A 15,482-nucleotide genomic window follows, 5' to 3' on the forward strand; every position below is an offset into this window, starting at 1 on the left:
CCAAGTCCCACCCATCACGCCACATGTTGCCCTCTGGAGGTGAGATGCATAATGTTAGTTTGTTAAGCACAATTTCATATGATTATTTCTGCTTCTTTGGGAAAATAGATTGTGAGAAGATAGATGTTGTGCATGTATCTAAGATTGATATAATTATTTGTGTTGCTAGAATGATTAAGGCACTACCATGATTATGAGATTATTCAATGAGATGCATAATGTTCTATATCGAAATGTGGTTCCAATTATTATAATACTTACTAAAATAATTTTTTAGCTATAATAGATGCTAGAAATTGATTGGAACATTGACAACACTTGGATTGTAGGTAAGTTGTTTGATGAACAGGTTGGGAGAGGGAACCGACCAAACACATATCGGGATTTAGTTGGTTATGATGAGGTGGAGAAAGGGTTCAAAGAAAGGACAAGTCTTAATGTGGCCAAGTTACAACTCAAGCATAAGTGGTACAAATTAAATGAAGATTTCAAGGCATGGAGGAAACTTAATTTGAGGAAAATAGGGACTAGATGGATCATGCAAAAGGTACTATTGATATGGATGATAATGCTGGAAGAGAGCTAGAGCGGTAAATGACATGTCATTTTTGTATATATATGTTATCATTATTCATTAATGGTTTTGTTGCTGATTTGTTCATGGTACTTACACATTTTAGGATATTCTAGGATGTGGGAAGTTCATGAAGCTTGGCCTTCAAAATGAATGTGAGTTGGCTAGGTGCTCTAGAAACATCACTTATATTGGTGGTGATCATTGGTCTCCTCGTGATGCAAAAATTGGAGCAGCTTCTGGTGCAAATGTTCTTGTCGGACCACTTGATGGTGACACACAAGAGGAGCCATCAATTTTATTAGACACAAGACAATGCATTCATTCCTGAAACTCAAGAAACTAAAGATAATGACAATGCTAACACTCCATCTCAAGCAAGTGGCAAGAGGTTGGTAAGGCCAATATAAGTGAAAGGGAAATGTGCCCTTGGGCCATTTATATAAGTGTTTTGGTGATTAAATGTCCAACACATATTGATTGAGTTCTTATGTGCTAAATGAGTGAGAAGTGTAAATCAAAGAACAAGGTTTGTTTCTAGACTTAGTGAATTGTTTTTGAATACTAACATATTTATCTAAGTGCTAGAAACAGTACCAAGAAAAGAAGAAAGAAGTTGGAAAAGAGTTGGCTGTGTACAGCCAAAACCAGCTCGGGCCTAGCACATCGGACTGTCCGGTGGCGCACCGGACAGTGTCCGGTGGCGTAGGCTGGCCGACGATGAACTGGCTGCTCTCGGGAATCTGCCGAGCGACTTCGCTAAAAATCACCAGAATGTCCGGTGGTACACCGGACTGTCCGGTGCGTCATTAGCGCTCGCGCCCAAGTCTTCGGCGACGAACTCGTCGCTCTGGGGAAACGAATAAAGCACGTGGCTAAAATTCACCGGACTGTCCGGTGGTGCACCGGATTGTCCGGTGAGTCAACGGCGCTCGCGGCCAACGGTCGTCTGTGTGATCAAAGGGCGACACGTGGCGAAGCCAATGGTCGGATGATTGCACTGGACTGTCCGGTGTGCACCGGACTGTGTCTGGTGCGCCAACAGATCCGAAGATCCAACGGTCGGCTTCGCCAGAAAAGGGAAGTGATCACGCACCGGACAACTACAGGACCTGTCCGGTGGTGCACCGGACTGTCCGATGCACCACTTGATAGAAGGCAAGAATTGCCTTCCAAGTTGATCTCCAACGGCTCCTAGCTGCCTTGGGGCTATAAAAGGGATGTCACACCCAGTTTTGGAAGGTAAACCGAATGCGAACCATGTACGTGCCAAGATCAAAACTCACGTACACAGCAATTACATAGTTGGACATCATCACACAATGCTTGAATTAAATAACAGAAAGGTACTTAGTTACATCAAGATGTCTGAGACGCCCACAGAGTCAAATACATATCCATAGTGTTTAACAATAATATCAAAGTGCAGAGTAACGAAACGTAGAATGTAAGCCTACACATGCAGCTGACTGGGGTTTTGCCACTAAAATAAACTAAAACTCGTCGTAGTCCTGGAACTCCTCAAAGTCCTCCATGTTACCAGCTTCACCTCCTGAGCACTGAGTACAGTGGGGACAACCTGGGGTGGGGTGATTTGTAAAGCAAGGATGAGTACACATCAACGTACTCAGCAAATGTCCCGTTTGGCTAAAGTGGAGTAGCTGTATGTAGAGTTAAGGTTAAGCAGTTGCTTTTCGTTGGTCAAGTTTTATTATTATAAGTATAGCCAAATTTTAGTAATAACCCAGTTATTACCCAGAAGTACTCCCTCCAAGAGGAAATACTAGAGATCAAAATTATAACCATCATTGCTAATCATCATCATAAATGTAGTCAAAGTTCTTCTAATCGAAGAGGATCCCAAGGCTACTCATAACCGTGAGCATGGCTAATATACCAGTTTCTAACACTTTGCAGAGGTTGCACACTTTACCCACAAGCCGTGATTCCCATTCTGCCCGGGGTTCTAGCCTCCCCATTGATCACTACCAAGGTGACCTAGCAGGGTCTCACTGCGTAGCCTTTATAAAGATTTCCCAGAGGTCATAGCTGCCCGTTAGGTTTTCCAGTTTGATAAACATAGTACATCTCCCTAGAGGAAGGGTGACTAACAAAACCAAATCTAAGAACCTCTGGAACCAGCCTCGGCAAAGCAAGTACTGTGCCTAGACCCCATTGACGGCCCTACGGCGAAGCCAACTACTCCCCTGGTTCCTCTAATTAATCAACTAAGGGCGTCCCATTCCACCCTCATGGTTGCACTGTTATCCCGGGTTGTCACTCCCCAAACAGGTCCTTACGGAGAGGTACTCAGGAAATAGCCTGAGCCCCCTAAAGTAATCACAAGAACCTTATCAGGATAACATCATCGTATCATAAAAGATCACATTATGTTCATTGATTAAGTTAAAGCAATAGCATAAGCTAACCATGACTAACCCAAAAAGGTAAACAAGGGTAAGGTAAATACAGACTAGTCAATCCTTAAGTTTCAATAATGTAATGCGGGACAGTGAATTATAAAGTAAAGTAGGACATGATAGGTTTGAGGACACTTGCCTTCACCAGGTTGTTGCTCAGAGGGACCTTCGGCAACACACTCAGGAACCTCGGACTGCTTGTTGTCTAAGTAAAGCGAGCATACATTCAATACATTTGGAAAAGTATAAATGAACAACACATCAAACATGTACAAACATTGGCACATAACTCAAAAAGGTATAGTATTAAGTGTAGGGGAATGATATCAAGTTATAAAATGGACTAATCTTAAGTGGAGGATTAATTACTCTCTAAGTGTTTGGAACATGGCTCAAAGAAGGTTAAGAGGTAATTAAACAAGTAGAGATTAAATTATAAGATGAACTACTCTTATTTAGGAATTTGATTATCCTTTAAGTGTTATCCATAATTACATTCCTAATTCTATTTATGTCACTAAGACCTAAAGGTTAAGCCAAGAATAAATCCATGTGATGCATAACACTAATCTCATAAAATTGAATATACTTTACTCCTAGGATTCTCCTTTTATTTATTTCATTAAATAAATAAATCAACATATTCTTTAATTCTATATTCTAAGTGTAAAAATTAAAGTATACAGATTACAGTTGGTCATATTTTATTTCAACAGAGAATAATCTTGTGAGCATTTTGCAATTTGAACCACTAAATTTGGAGTTCATATGAAAAAGATATGAAATAAACAAGTTTTGAAGTTTGAAATATGAAATTAGGGCTAAATCTGTAATTAAATAAAAGTCCAGGGGGTTATTCTAAAGAAACCAGGGACCTATGCGCTAAAACAGAGGATGGCGGGTTGATTTCCTAAAACCAGGCGGGTTCTTAAGCAAAACTCACACGCGAAGGGGTACAGGGTAATCTCAGTCGTCGGATCAGACATCAACGGCCCAGATTAGATCACGCGGGCATGGGCGCGCGGGCGCGGGTGACAAGCGGGGCCAGGGCACTAGCGAGCCAGGGCATGCTGACCAGTCGGGCCCAGGGGCAGAGACACGGGTGAGGGGGAGAGGGGAGAGACAGTTGGATCTGGATCGGAGGGCTACGATCAGATTCGCTCGGGTTAAGTCTAAACCGCCCGATCTTAGGTGGACGACCGAGATCTAACGGCAGGGGGGCGAACATGGGCGCGGTGGCGCCGCTCGGTCCTGCGGCGGGAGCTCGCTGGAGACGAGGAGACTGGCCACGGCAGGGCTCCAGAGGCTTGGGGGGTGGTTCAGGCGTGTTTAGGGTGATCTGGCGAACTCAGCCGAGGGTACCACGCCGGCGCGGGAGCACTAGAGGGCGTTGCACGCAGAGAGGTGGACTAACGGTGGCGCTAGATTGCTCCAACGAGCAATCGCGCGAACAACAGGGCAGTACACAAGAAATTAGGGGCGCAGGCAGGTTTCTCACCTCGAGGGGAAGTGATGGAGTCACGGGGCAACGACGGTGGCACAGGGACGCGATGGATGACGGTGGCGAAGCTCCGGCTGCGCAAGAATCACTCCGGTGAGCGTGGACCGGCTGAATCAAGGAGGGAAGGGGCACACCAAAGGGTGTCCCGAGTAGCTGACGGCAAGGCGAAGCTCACCGTGGCACTGGACGAAGCACAGGCGCAACGGCAGCCACGGAATAGGCGGTGGACGTCGGCGGGCGGTGGCGGAACTCTCGGTTCGTGCGGGCAGAGTGAGAGAGACGGCGAGGGAGCTGTGCAGAGGGCGCAAATGAGAGAGGGGAGGTGGGCGAGCAGGGCGCGGGGGCTCAGACGTGGCCGGAGAACGCGTGGTCGTGGGCGCGTCCACGGCGGGGAGATCGTGGGCGAGAGGTTAGAGACGGGCTGACAGGTGAGGACAGCGGGACAGAGAGAGGGAGAGCGGGTGCGCGAGAGAGAACTTACACCGACAGGTCTAGCCCACGGGATAGAGAGAGAGAGAGGGAGAGAGAGGGCGCTCAGGTTTGCGCCGACAGGCGGGACCCGCCTGTCTGGCAGAGGGGGCGCGCGGGCGAGGGCGCGCGCGGGGGCTGGGCTAAGTGGGCTGTCTTAGGCCGAATTAGCTATTCCTTTTTCCTGGAATTTCTAATTGCTTTTCTATTTATTTTCTCTAGGGTTTTCAATTCAAATTCAAATCAAGTTTCAAATTCAAACCAAATCAAATTTGTGCAACATTTCAAAGAATATTTAGGCTCAATATGATGCAACATTCCATGACTCATATGTTTTGGACAAAATAAATTAAATAATCCCTCACTAATACAATTAACCCTAATTAAAAGAGAAAGAGAGAGAGAAAACTAGAGAGAGAGAAACTAGAGTGAGATAGAGAAGAGTAACACCTGAATTTGGATGGTCATAAGAAAGAAATTTTATACCCCAAATATAGGGTGTTATAGACCTGTCCCCCTTAAAAGAATCTCGACCTCGAGATTCAAGGCTGGCTAGCAAAAAGTTCAGGGTACTTGGCTCTCAGATCGTCTTCTCTTTCCCAGGTTGCTTCTTCTTCTAAGTGATGGCCCCATTTGACTTTGCACATCCTGATGGTGTTCCTCCAGGTGACCCGATCTGCTGTCTCTAGAATTTGCGTTGGCTTCTCAATATAGGTCAGATCTTCTTGAACTTCAAGATCTTCCGTTGGCAACTGCTCTTCTGACACTCTCAAGCATTTCTTCATCTGAGGCACATGGAACACATCGTGCATAGCTGACAGATTCTCTGGTAAGCTGAGTTGATAAGACACTTCTCCCCATCTTGCCTGAATCTGATACGGCCCGATGTAGCGAGGGGCTAGCTTTCCTTTGACTCCGAACCTCTTGGTTCCTCTGATGGGTGATACTTTCAAATAGACATAGTCTCCCACTTCAAAACTGAGTTCCCTTCTTCTAGTGTCAGCATAGCTTTGCTGCCTGGACTGCACTGCCTTCAGATTTTCCCAGACCATCCTAATATTCTCTTCAGCTTCAAGCAAAATCTCTAGACTGAATACCTACCTTTCACTGGGTTGATCCCAATGCAATGGAGTTCTGCAATTCCTCCCATAAAGTGCTTCGAATGGTGACATCTTCAGGCTGGCTTGATAGCTGTTGTTGTAGGAGAATTCTGCATACGGTAGCATCTTGTCCCAACCTAACTTGTCTTGCAAAGCACAAGCTCTCAACATATCCTCAAGAATCTGGTTGGTTCTCTCAGTCTAACCATCTATCTGCAGGTGATAAGCTGAATTGAATTTCAAGTGTGTGCCCAAAGCTTCATGTAGCTGCTGCCAAAAATGAGGAGTAAATTGGGTGCCTCTGTCCGATATTATCTTCTTTGAATACCATGCAAGCACACAATCCGAGACATGTATAACTCTGCCAACTGCACTGTTATAGGTGGTCTTGACTGGTATGAAATGGACCGCCTTTGTTAAACGGTCCAGTACTACCCAGATGGAGTCGTAACCAGCTCAAGTGCGGGGCAGACCAACTATAAAGTCCATCCCAATCTCATCCCATTTCCACTGCGGAATCTGCAACCGCTGCAACAATCCTGCAGGCCTCTGATGTTCTGCCTTGATCCTCTGACAACTGTCGCATCTGGCCACATACTCTGATATCTCTCTTTTCATACCGTACCACCAGAATCTCTTCTTCAAGTCTTGGTACATTTTCTCGCTACCAGGGTGTATAGAATACACTGTCTCATGAGCTTCTTTGAGAATCAGTTCCCGGATCAAGGTGATGTCAGGAACACACAGCCTATCCTTGAACCATACCACTCCTTTTGCATCCTCACGGAAATCTGGACCTTTCCCATCTATGATTAGCTGCCGGATCTCGTTGATCTTCTCATCATCCTTCTGACCTTTTCTGATGTCTTGCTCTAGGGTGGGTTCCAACTCAATTGCCACTCCCTGAGTGTTGTTCAGAAATCCGAGACTCAACCTGTCGAATTCCTTTGCTAGCTTGAACAGCATCAGGTGAGCGACCAACATATTGACTTGACTCTTCCTGATAAGAGCATCTACAACCACATTTGCTTTTCCTGGGTGATAGTGAATCTCCAGTTCATAGTCTTTGATCAATTCTAGCCATCTTCGCTGCCTCATGTTTAACTCTGACTGAGTGAATATGTACTTGAGGCTCTTGTGGTCCGTGTAGATATCACACTTCTGCCCATAAAGGTAATGTCTCCAGGTCTTCAATGCATGAACCACTGCTGCTAGCTCCAGATCATGAGTGGGGTAATTCTTCTCATGAACTTTTAATTGTCGGGACGAGTATGCCACTACTTTCCCTTCCTGCATTTACACACATACCAGTCCGGTGTATGAAGTATCACAATATACTAAGAATGGCTTGTGAACATCTGGCAAAACTAACACTGGTGCTGTTGTTAACTTCTGCTTCAACATCTCAAATGATTCTTGGCACGCTGGGGTCCACTTGAACTCAACCTTCTTTGCTAGCAAGGCTGTCATTGGTCTGGCAATCTTGGAGAAACCTTCAATGAAACACCGATAGTAACCAGCCATTCCAATGAAACTCTTGATTCCTTGGACATGTCTTGGTGCTTTCCAGTCCAGAATCGCTGCTACCTTCTTTGGATCCACAACTAGTCCATCTCGGTTTATAATATGACCCAAGAATAGAACTTCGCTGATCCAGAACTCGCACTTGCTAAGCTTGGCGTACAACTGGCAATCTCGTAGCCTCTGAAGTACCTTCCTCAAATGTTCCTCATGCTCTTGCTCATTCTGAGAATATATGAGAATGTCATCAATGAACACCACTATGAACTTGTTGAGGTAGTCCATGAACACACTGTTCTTCAGGTACATGAAGTACGCTGGCGCATTTGTCAATCCGAATGATATAACCTTTAACTCATATAATCCATACTTGGTGATGAATGCTGTCTTCGGTATATCTGAGGGTCGGATTCTGAGCTGATGGTAACCTGACCTCAGATCTATCTTGGAGAATACACTGGCTCCTCTCAACTGATCAAATAGGTCCTCGATTCGAGGCAGGGGGTACTTGTTCTTGATAGTGACTTCATTCAGGACTCTGTAATCGATGCACATCCTCTTCGTGTCATCCTTCTTCTGCATAAATAATACTGGGGCTGCTCAAGGCGAGGTACTTGGTCTGATGTAGCCCTTCTCTAACAACTCATCAATTTGCTTTTTGAGTTCCACCAACTCCGGTCCGGGCACTCTATAAGCTCTCTTGGAAATAGGGGCAGTGCCTGGGATAAGCTCTATGGCAAATTTGAAAGGGAAATTGGGTCAAACCTTTTCCTAAATGATTTTGGTGGTTGAATTGCCCAACACAAACAATTGGACTATCTAGTTTGCTCTAGATTATAAGTTCTACAGGTGCCAAAGGTTCAACACAAACCAATAAAAAGGTCCAAGTTAGGGTTCAAAAAGAAAGTAGCAAAAGAAACCGAAGGTTGCCCTGGTCTGGCGCACCGGACAGTGTCCGGTGCACCAGGGTGGATCATCTCCAACTCGCTACCTTCGGGTTTTTGGAAAAGCCACTCCGCTATAACTCACTGGACTGTCCGGTGTGGCACCGGACTGTCCGGTGTGCCAGCGAAGCAACGGCTACAGCGCAACGGTCGACTCCAACAGAAACATGAAAAGCGCTACAGTACGGGGACAGTTCACGCAGAGTCAGAGCAGGCGCCAGAAGGCGCACCCGATAGTGAACAGTGACTGTCCGGTGGCCCAGGCTGTCAGAGCTCCAGCGGTTGAACCCTAACAGTTGGGTGATGTGGCTGGCGCACCAGACAGTGTCCGGTGGCGCACCGGACTGTTCGGTGCGCCCATCGATAGCAGCCCTCCCCAACGACTGGTTTGGTGGTTAGGGCTATAAATACCCCCAACCACCACCATTCAAGGATCCAAGTTTTTCAGACATCTCACTCAATACTAGAGCTAGTGCATTCAATACATGACACAATTAGATTGAATCAAAGCCTCTCCAAGTCCCAATTCCACTCAAAGCAATTAGTGACTACAAGAGAGAGTTTCGCTTGTGTTCTTTGAGCTCTTGCGCTTGGATCGCTTTTCTTCTTCCTCTTTCTTGTTCTCAAGCAACTTGTAATCAAAGCAAGGGACACCAAGTTGTGGTGGTCCTTGTAGGGGTCTAAGTGACCCGTTTGGTTAAGGAGAAAAGCTCACTTGGTCTAGATGATCGTTTGAGGGAGGGAAAGGGTTGAAAGAGACCCGGTCTTTGTGACCACCTCAACGGGGAGTAGGTTTGCAAGAACCAAACCTCGGTAAAACAAATCACCGTGACATCCGCCTCATTTGACTTTGATTTGTTTTTTGCCCTCTCTTTCGGACTCGATTTTAGTTCTAACGCTAACCCCGGCTTGTAGTGTGTGCTTAAGTTTATAATTTTCAGATTCTACCTATTCACCCCCCTCTAGGCGACTTTCAATTGGTATCAAATCCTGGTACTTCATTAGAGCTTAAACAGCTCGAAGTGATGTCGGGAGATCACGCCAAGAAGGAGGTCGTGACCGGCGAGAAGCCTGCCACAAGCCATGGGAAGACTCCATCGGGAGAGTCCGGCAACAAGGTGAAGGGATCCCCTTCACACCCCAAGTCGCATCGGAGCGACGACAAGAAAAATAAGATGAAGAAGGTGGTCTACTACGAGATTGATTCTTCGTCGCCTTCTACATCCGGCTCTGACGCGTCGTACGTCACTTCTAAGCGCCATGAGCGCAAGAAGTTTAGTAAGATCCGCTTACGCTACCCTCGCATTTCCAAACGCACTCCTTTACTTTCCATCCCATTAGGCAAACCACCAGTTTTTTATGGTGAAGATTATTGTATGTGGAGTGATAAAATGAGGCACCATCTAACCTCACTCCACGCTAGCATTTGGGACATTGTTGAGTTTGGAGCGCAGGTACCATCCGTGGGGGATGAAGGCTATGATTCGGACGAAGTCGCCCTAATCAAGCATTTTGATTCCCAAGCAACTACTATACTCCTCGCCTCTCTATGTCGAGAGGAGTATAATAAGGTGTAAGGGTTGAAAAGTGCCAAGGAGATTTGGGATGTACTAAAGACCGCGCACGAAGGAGACGAGGTGACCAAGATCACCAAGAGGGAAACGATCGAGGGTGAGCTCGGTCGGTTTGTCCTCAACCAAGGAGAGGAGCCTCAAGCCATGTACAACCGGCTCAAGACCTTGGTGAATCAAGTGCGCAACCTCAGGAGCACCAAATGGGATGACCATGAGATGGTCAAGGTTATTCTAAGATCACTTGTTTTTCGTAATCCCACTCAAGTTCAATTAATTCGTGGTGATCCTAGATATAAGCTAATGTCTCCCGAGGAAGTTACATGAAAGTTTGTGAGCTTTGAGTTGATGATCAAAGGCTCCAAACAAATCATCGAGCAAGGCGCCACCTCCACACCTGAGGTGCAACCCGTCACATTCAAAGCGACGGAAGAAAAGAAAGAAGAGTCTACGTCAAGTAGGCTCCCCATCGACGCCTCCAAGCTTGACAATGAGGAGATGGCGCTCATCATCAAGAGTTTCCACCAAATCCTCAAGCAAAGGAGGGGGAAGCATTACAAGCCCCGCTCCAAGAAAGTTTGCTACAAATGTGGTAAGCCCGATCATTTTATTGCTAAATGTCCATTGTCTAGTGATAGTGATAGGGGCGATGACAAGAAGGGAAAGAGGAGGGAAAAGAAGAGATACTATAAGAAGAAGGGCGGCGATGCCCATGTATGCCGGGAGTGGGACTCTGATGAGAGCTCCACCGACTCCTCCTCCGACGAGGACGCCGCCAACATCGCCATCAACAAGGGTCTCCTCTTCCCCAACGTCGGCCACAAGTGCATCAAGGCAAAGGACGTGTCGGCGTTTCGACCCCGGGGGGTCCCTGGACCGACGAGTAAATTGTCGTTGCGTGTCCCAGCCCAGATGGGTCGGCGCGAGACGGAGACACAAGGGGGGAAAAACAGTGAGGGGAAACCCGCGGCCTCGTGTTGTCCTGCGCCCAAGGCGGATGCGCTTGCAGTAGGGGGTTACAAGCGTTCGCGAGGGGGAGAGAGAGACGGGGGGCGTGAGGCTGTCCGTTCTTCCGCGCGGCCACCTCCTTCGTATGAGAGCCCTGGACCTTCCTTTTATAGACGTAAGGAGAGGGTCCAGGTGTACAACGGGGGGGGGGGGGGGGGGGGTGTAGCAATGTGCTAACGTGTCTAGCAGAGAGGAGCTAGAGCCCTATGTACGTGCCGACGTGGCTGTCGGAGAGGTGTTGGAGCCCTGTTCATATGGCGTCGTGGCCGTCGGAGGAGCGCTTGAGCCCTATAGAAGCACAGCTGTCGGGGATGTCGGATCCTTGCTGATGTATCCTTGCTTCCGTAGGGGGCTGAGAACCACCGTTGTCATGGAGCACGCGGGGTGCCATCATTACTTGTTTTACCGGGGCGAGCCAGATGGGACGCCGGTCTTGTTCCCCATAGCCTGGGCTAGCTAGGGCTAGGGTAATGATGGCCTCCCTTTGTGGCGTGGTCGGCCTGAGCGAGGTGGTGACTCCTCCGAGGTCGAGGCTGAGTCCGAGCCCTAGGGTCAGGCGAGGCGGAGACCGTCTTTCGGAATCGAGGTCGAGTCCGAGCCCGGGGGTCGGGCGAGGCGGAGACCGTCATCTGGAGTTGAGGCTGAGTCCGAGCCCAGGGGTCCGGCGAGGCAGAGATCGTCGTAGGAGGCGAGGTCGAGTCCGAGCCCTGGGGTCGGGCGAGGCGGAGATCGTCGTCCGAGGCGAGGTCGAGTCCGAGCCCTGGGGTTGAGCGAGGCGGAGATCGTCGTCCGAGGCGAGGTCGAGTCCGAGCCCTGGGGTCGGGCGAGGCGGAGATTCCTATGGCGCCCGAGGCTGGACTTGGTTGCTGTCAGCCTCAGCCTGGCGGGTGGCGCAGCAGTCGGAGCAGCGCAGGCGGCGCTGTTTCCTGTCAGGTCAGTCAGTGGAGGGGTGAAGTGACTGCGGTCACTTCGGCCTTGTCGACTGGAATGCACGCTTCAGGATAAGGTGTTTAGCGATCCTTGCATTGAATGCTCCTGCGATCCGGTCGGCTTGGCGAGGTGATCTGGCCAAGGTTGCTTCTTCGTGAAGCCTGCCCGAGCTGGGCCTCGAGCGAGTCAAAGGTGCGCCCGTTGCTTGAGGAGACCCTCGAGCGAGGCGTGAATCTGCCTTGGTCTTCCGTTCCTGCCCGAGGCTAGGCTCGGGCGAGGCGAGATCGTGTCCATTGAGTGGACGGAGCCTTAACCGGAATTGCGCCCATCAGGCCTTTGCAGCTTTGTGCTGATGGGGGTTACCAGATGAGATTAGGAGCCTTGGGGGTACCCCTAATTACGGTCCCCGACAGTAGCCCCCCGAGCCTCAAAGGGAGTGTGGGTACTCGCTTGGAGGCTTTGTGACACTTTTTTGCAAGGGGACCGGCCTTTCTCGGTTGCATTTTGTTCCGGTGGGTGCGCGCGAGCGCACCCGCCGGGTGTAGCCCCCGATGCCTCGGAGGAGTGGTTTGACTCCTTCGAGGTCTTAATGCCTTTCGTGATGGCTCAGCCGGTCTGGTTGTTCCCTCATGCGAACTGGTCGTTGCCTGGGTGCATAGTCAGGTTCCGGGTTCTCGGGCTGGTATGTTGACGCTGTCAACGGTTTGGCTGGAGCCAGGTTTGCGAGAGCAGCCCCCGAGCCTCTGCACAGGGCGAGAGGACGGTCAAGAGCAGACTCAGCTTTTTTCATACGCCCCTGCGTCGCCTTTCCGCAAGGAGGAGGGGGGGAGAGCGCCATGTTGCCCTCGGAGGGCGCCGAACATGGTGTCTCCAGTGAGTTGCTAACGGGTGATCCGAGTGGACGCTCGTGCCCCGTTCGATAAGGGTCAGCTAGTGGCCCAGAGGCGCGCTCCAAATGTACCTGCAGGTGATTTTCTGGACCCGGTCCCGTTTGATAGGGTCCGAGGGCTCGATGCCTCCCTCTTATGGGATTCCGTTACAGAATCGTTCCTGCTGGTCTCGAAAATGTCCTAGGGTACCTCGAGAGCGTAGCTCGAACCTTGGTTATGTATCGAACGTACCCAGAGTCATCCCTCACTCTACGTGCTCTAGGGCGACTGTCGAACCCGTCGGGGGGCCAGCCTACGAACCCCTGGTCAGTAGTGGGCGCGGAGCCTGAGTGGCCTGAGGCGGCTGTCGAACCCTTCCGGGGGGCCAGCCTTCGAACCTCTGACCAGTAGTGGGCGTGGAGCCCGAGTGCTCTGAGGTGGCTATCGAACCCTTTCGAGGGGCCAGCCTTTGAACCTCTGATCAGTAGGGGGGCTCGGGGCCCGCTTCCTTCACGGAGAAGGATCCCTTTCGGAGTATCCCCTTTACCGGTCCCTGTAGCAAGAGAGAGAAAGGGGAAGAGGAAAAGGATACGAAATTGAACGACGTGGCGCACCTTTTTTGACGTGGTCATCATGGCGGAGGTGAAGCGTCGCCCGCTTCGCCTGCCAAAGGTGTCACCTGTCCTGCCACAGAGTTAATGCGATGGGACGAGTGATGCACGGGGCAGCCGTTGTGCATGTGCGAGCCGTTCGAGGAACGGAACACGGGCGCGTCGTCTTCACGCCGTGGGAGAGAACTCTCTCGCTGTTCTAGGAGGGGACGTGAGCCTACAGACGATTTGACTGCTGCTTCCGCCCACTTGCCACCGCCATTACTGCCGACCCACTTTTGGCCATGTTGACCGTCGCGGCTTCTCCCACGGCTGACTGACCCATGACCGACGTGTCTGGTAGGCACTGCTGGGCCGTGCGCAGGGTTGCCTCGAGTCACGACACCGGTTCCGTAGTCGAGAAGGCGCGGCGCTGGCGTAAGTGGCGCTGCAGTTTTTTTTGAACGTAGTAACCGGTGCGTCGGTTTCATGACGTGTGGGCCTGGACCTCCATGCTAGATGCGTCGAAGTCAAAAGGGTGCGTCCCCTTGGTGCAGTTGCATGCCGCCTGCATGGCGGTCCGCCCTTTCACCCGCTAGTTTGGGAGAAGACGGAGAAATGTTTGTAACCGCTGGGCGGTTACACGCTCCGCGCGTGGCGGTTTGGCTTCTTCTGTCCTGGGGCAGCTTGCATGACGCGTGGGGCCCAGCCCCCGTGTTGTAGCGGGAGGACCTTGGAGCGTGTTGGTGAAGACTTAGTCCGCGACGGCTTGAGGACGCGGGCGGGGAGAGCCGCCTTTTAAAAAGGGATCGACCTCCTAGGTGGTAGCCATGCCTTCACATTTTCCTCATGCGTCGCATCCTTCCGCCTTCCGAGCCCCCGGATGGGAAGCATCCGTGTTGTCTTCGTCTTGTTGTGGAAGGAGCACAACCTTGTGGAGGTTGGTACCTTTCAGCCATCGCTCGGCTTCAAGGATTTTCGTCAGGCAGCCCGGTTGCATCCCCTCACCGATAGTCACCCAAGACGGTGACCACCAGTTCGATGGTGGGGAGAAGCAAGCCGTGCTGCGGCCTCTGCCCCGCCCTCAGCTTCAAGGATCTTCGTCATCCTTGCTGGGGTGGAGGGCGAGCTGAGCCAAAGCTCTACCTCCCATACGGGCCGGCGGGCCACCTCCTTCTTTAGCATTCATGGGAGAGGGCGCTCACCGGCTTAGCGAAAGGGGCGGATTTCGACAACGTGTGGCCGAGCGGCCGCAAGCGTCGTCAGCTCAAGCACGCCTGGTTCGCTGGCTCAGCTGGCTCTGGCATGGCTTTTGGTGCCACCTCCCACCGTTGGGCGGAGTGCGGCTATCTGCCCGCCGTACAGGCGGCTGTTGCGCCGCGCACACCGGGGGACCGCCCAAGACGTCGCGCGCTGCTAGGGCGGCGTTCGTGTCCTTGGGCTGTCCTGCCCTTGCTCCGGCATGACGCCTTCGCGCGAGGGTTGGTGCTTGCCTGTCCGGGAGGACTTGAGTGGGGATCTGCCGGTGGATAGGTGGCTGAAGAAGTCCTCGTCGCCGACGAGATTGCCGCTGCCATCTGCGCTCCGGGCCTCCGGCTCTTTGGCTTTGATAGCTTGTCCTCGCCCCTCGAGTGGAGACATGGGCGAGGGCCTTGTCGCAGCAGCGTCTGCCCTGAGGTCATAGCTGCTGCTGTTTGGCCGCCTGGAGCGGAGGTCGTTGTCGCAGGAACGAAACCGGAGTCCCGTTTGTAATGGCACCTTGAGTGCTGGCGTATGTTCATTGTGGCTGTCAGGGCCTGAACATTTGTGTATTTGGGCGTAAAGCCATGTTTCTTCTCCATTTTGCGCACCAGAACTCGCATGTCGGCTTAGCTGGACCGCTTAACCAAGCGTGAGTTGCCTTGTGCGGAAGGTGATGAGTGAGGTATCCGTATCCCGGAGGCGTAGGAGTCCCTCGGCTCGGTCGGCCTTGCCACTCGAGGCTCC

At 50.8% G+C, this 15,482-nt stretch overlaps 1 pseudogene; it reads left to right on the top strand.

The window, feature by feature from the left end:
• The first annotated feature begins 286 nt into the window (after positions 1 to 286).
• The window catches only part of LOC109939654 (uncharacterized), a 70,739-nt pseudogene continuing 55,543 nt past the window's right edge, over positions 287 to 15,482 (top strand).

Source organism: Zea mays, chromosome 5 (assembly GCF_902167145.1).
Source record: "Zea mays cultivar B73 chromosome 5, Zm-B73-REFERENCE-NAM-5.0, whole genome shotgun sequence".
Lineage (NCBI taxonomy): Eukaryota > Viridiplantae > Streptophyta > Magnoliopsida > Poales > Poaceae > Zea > Zea mays.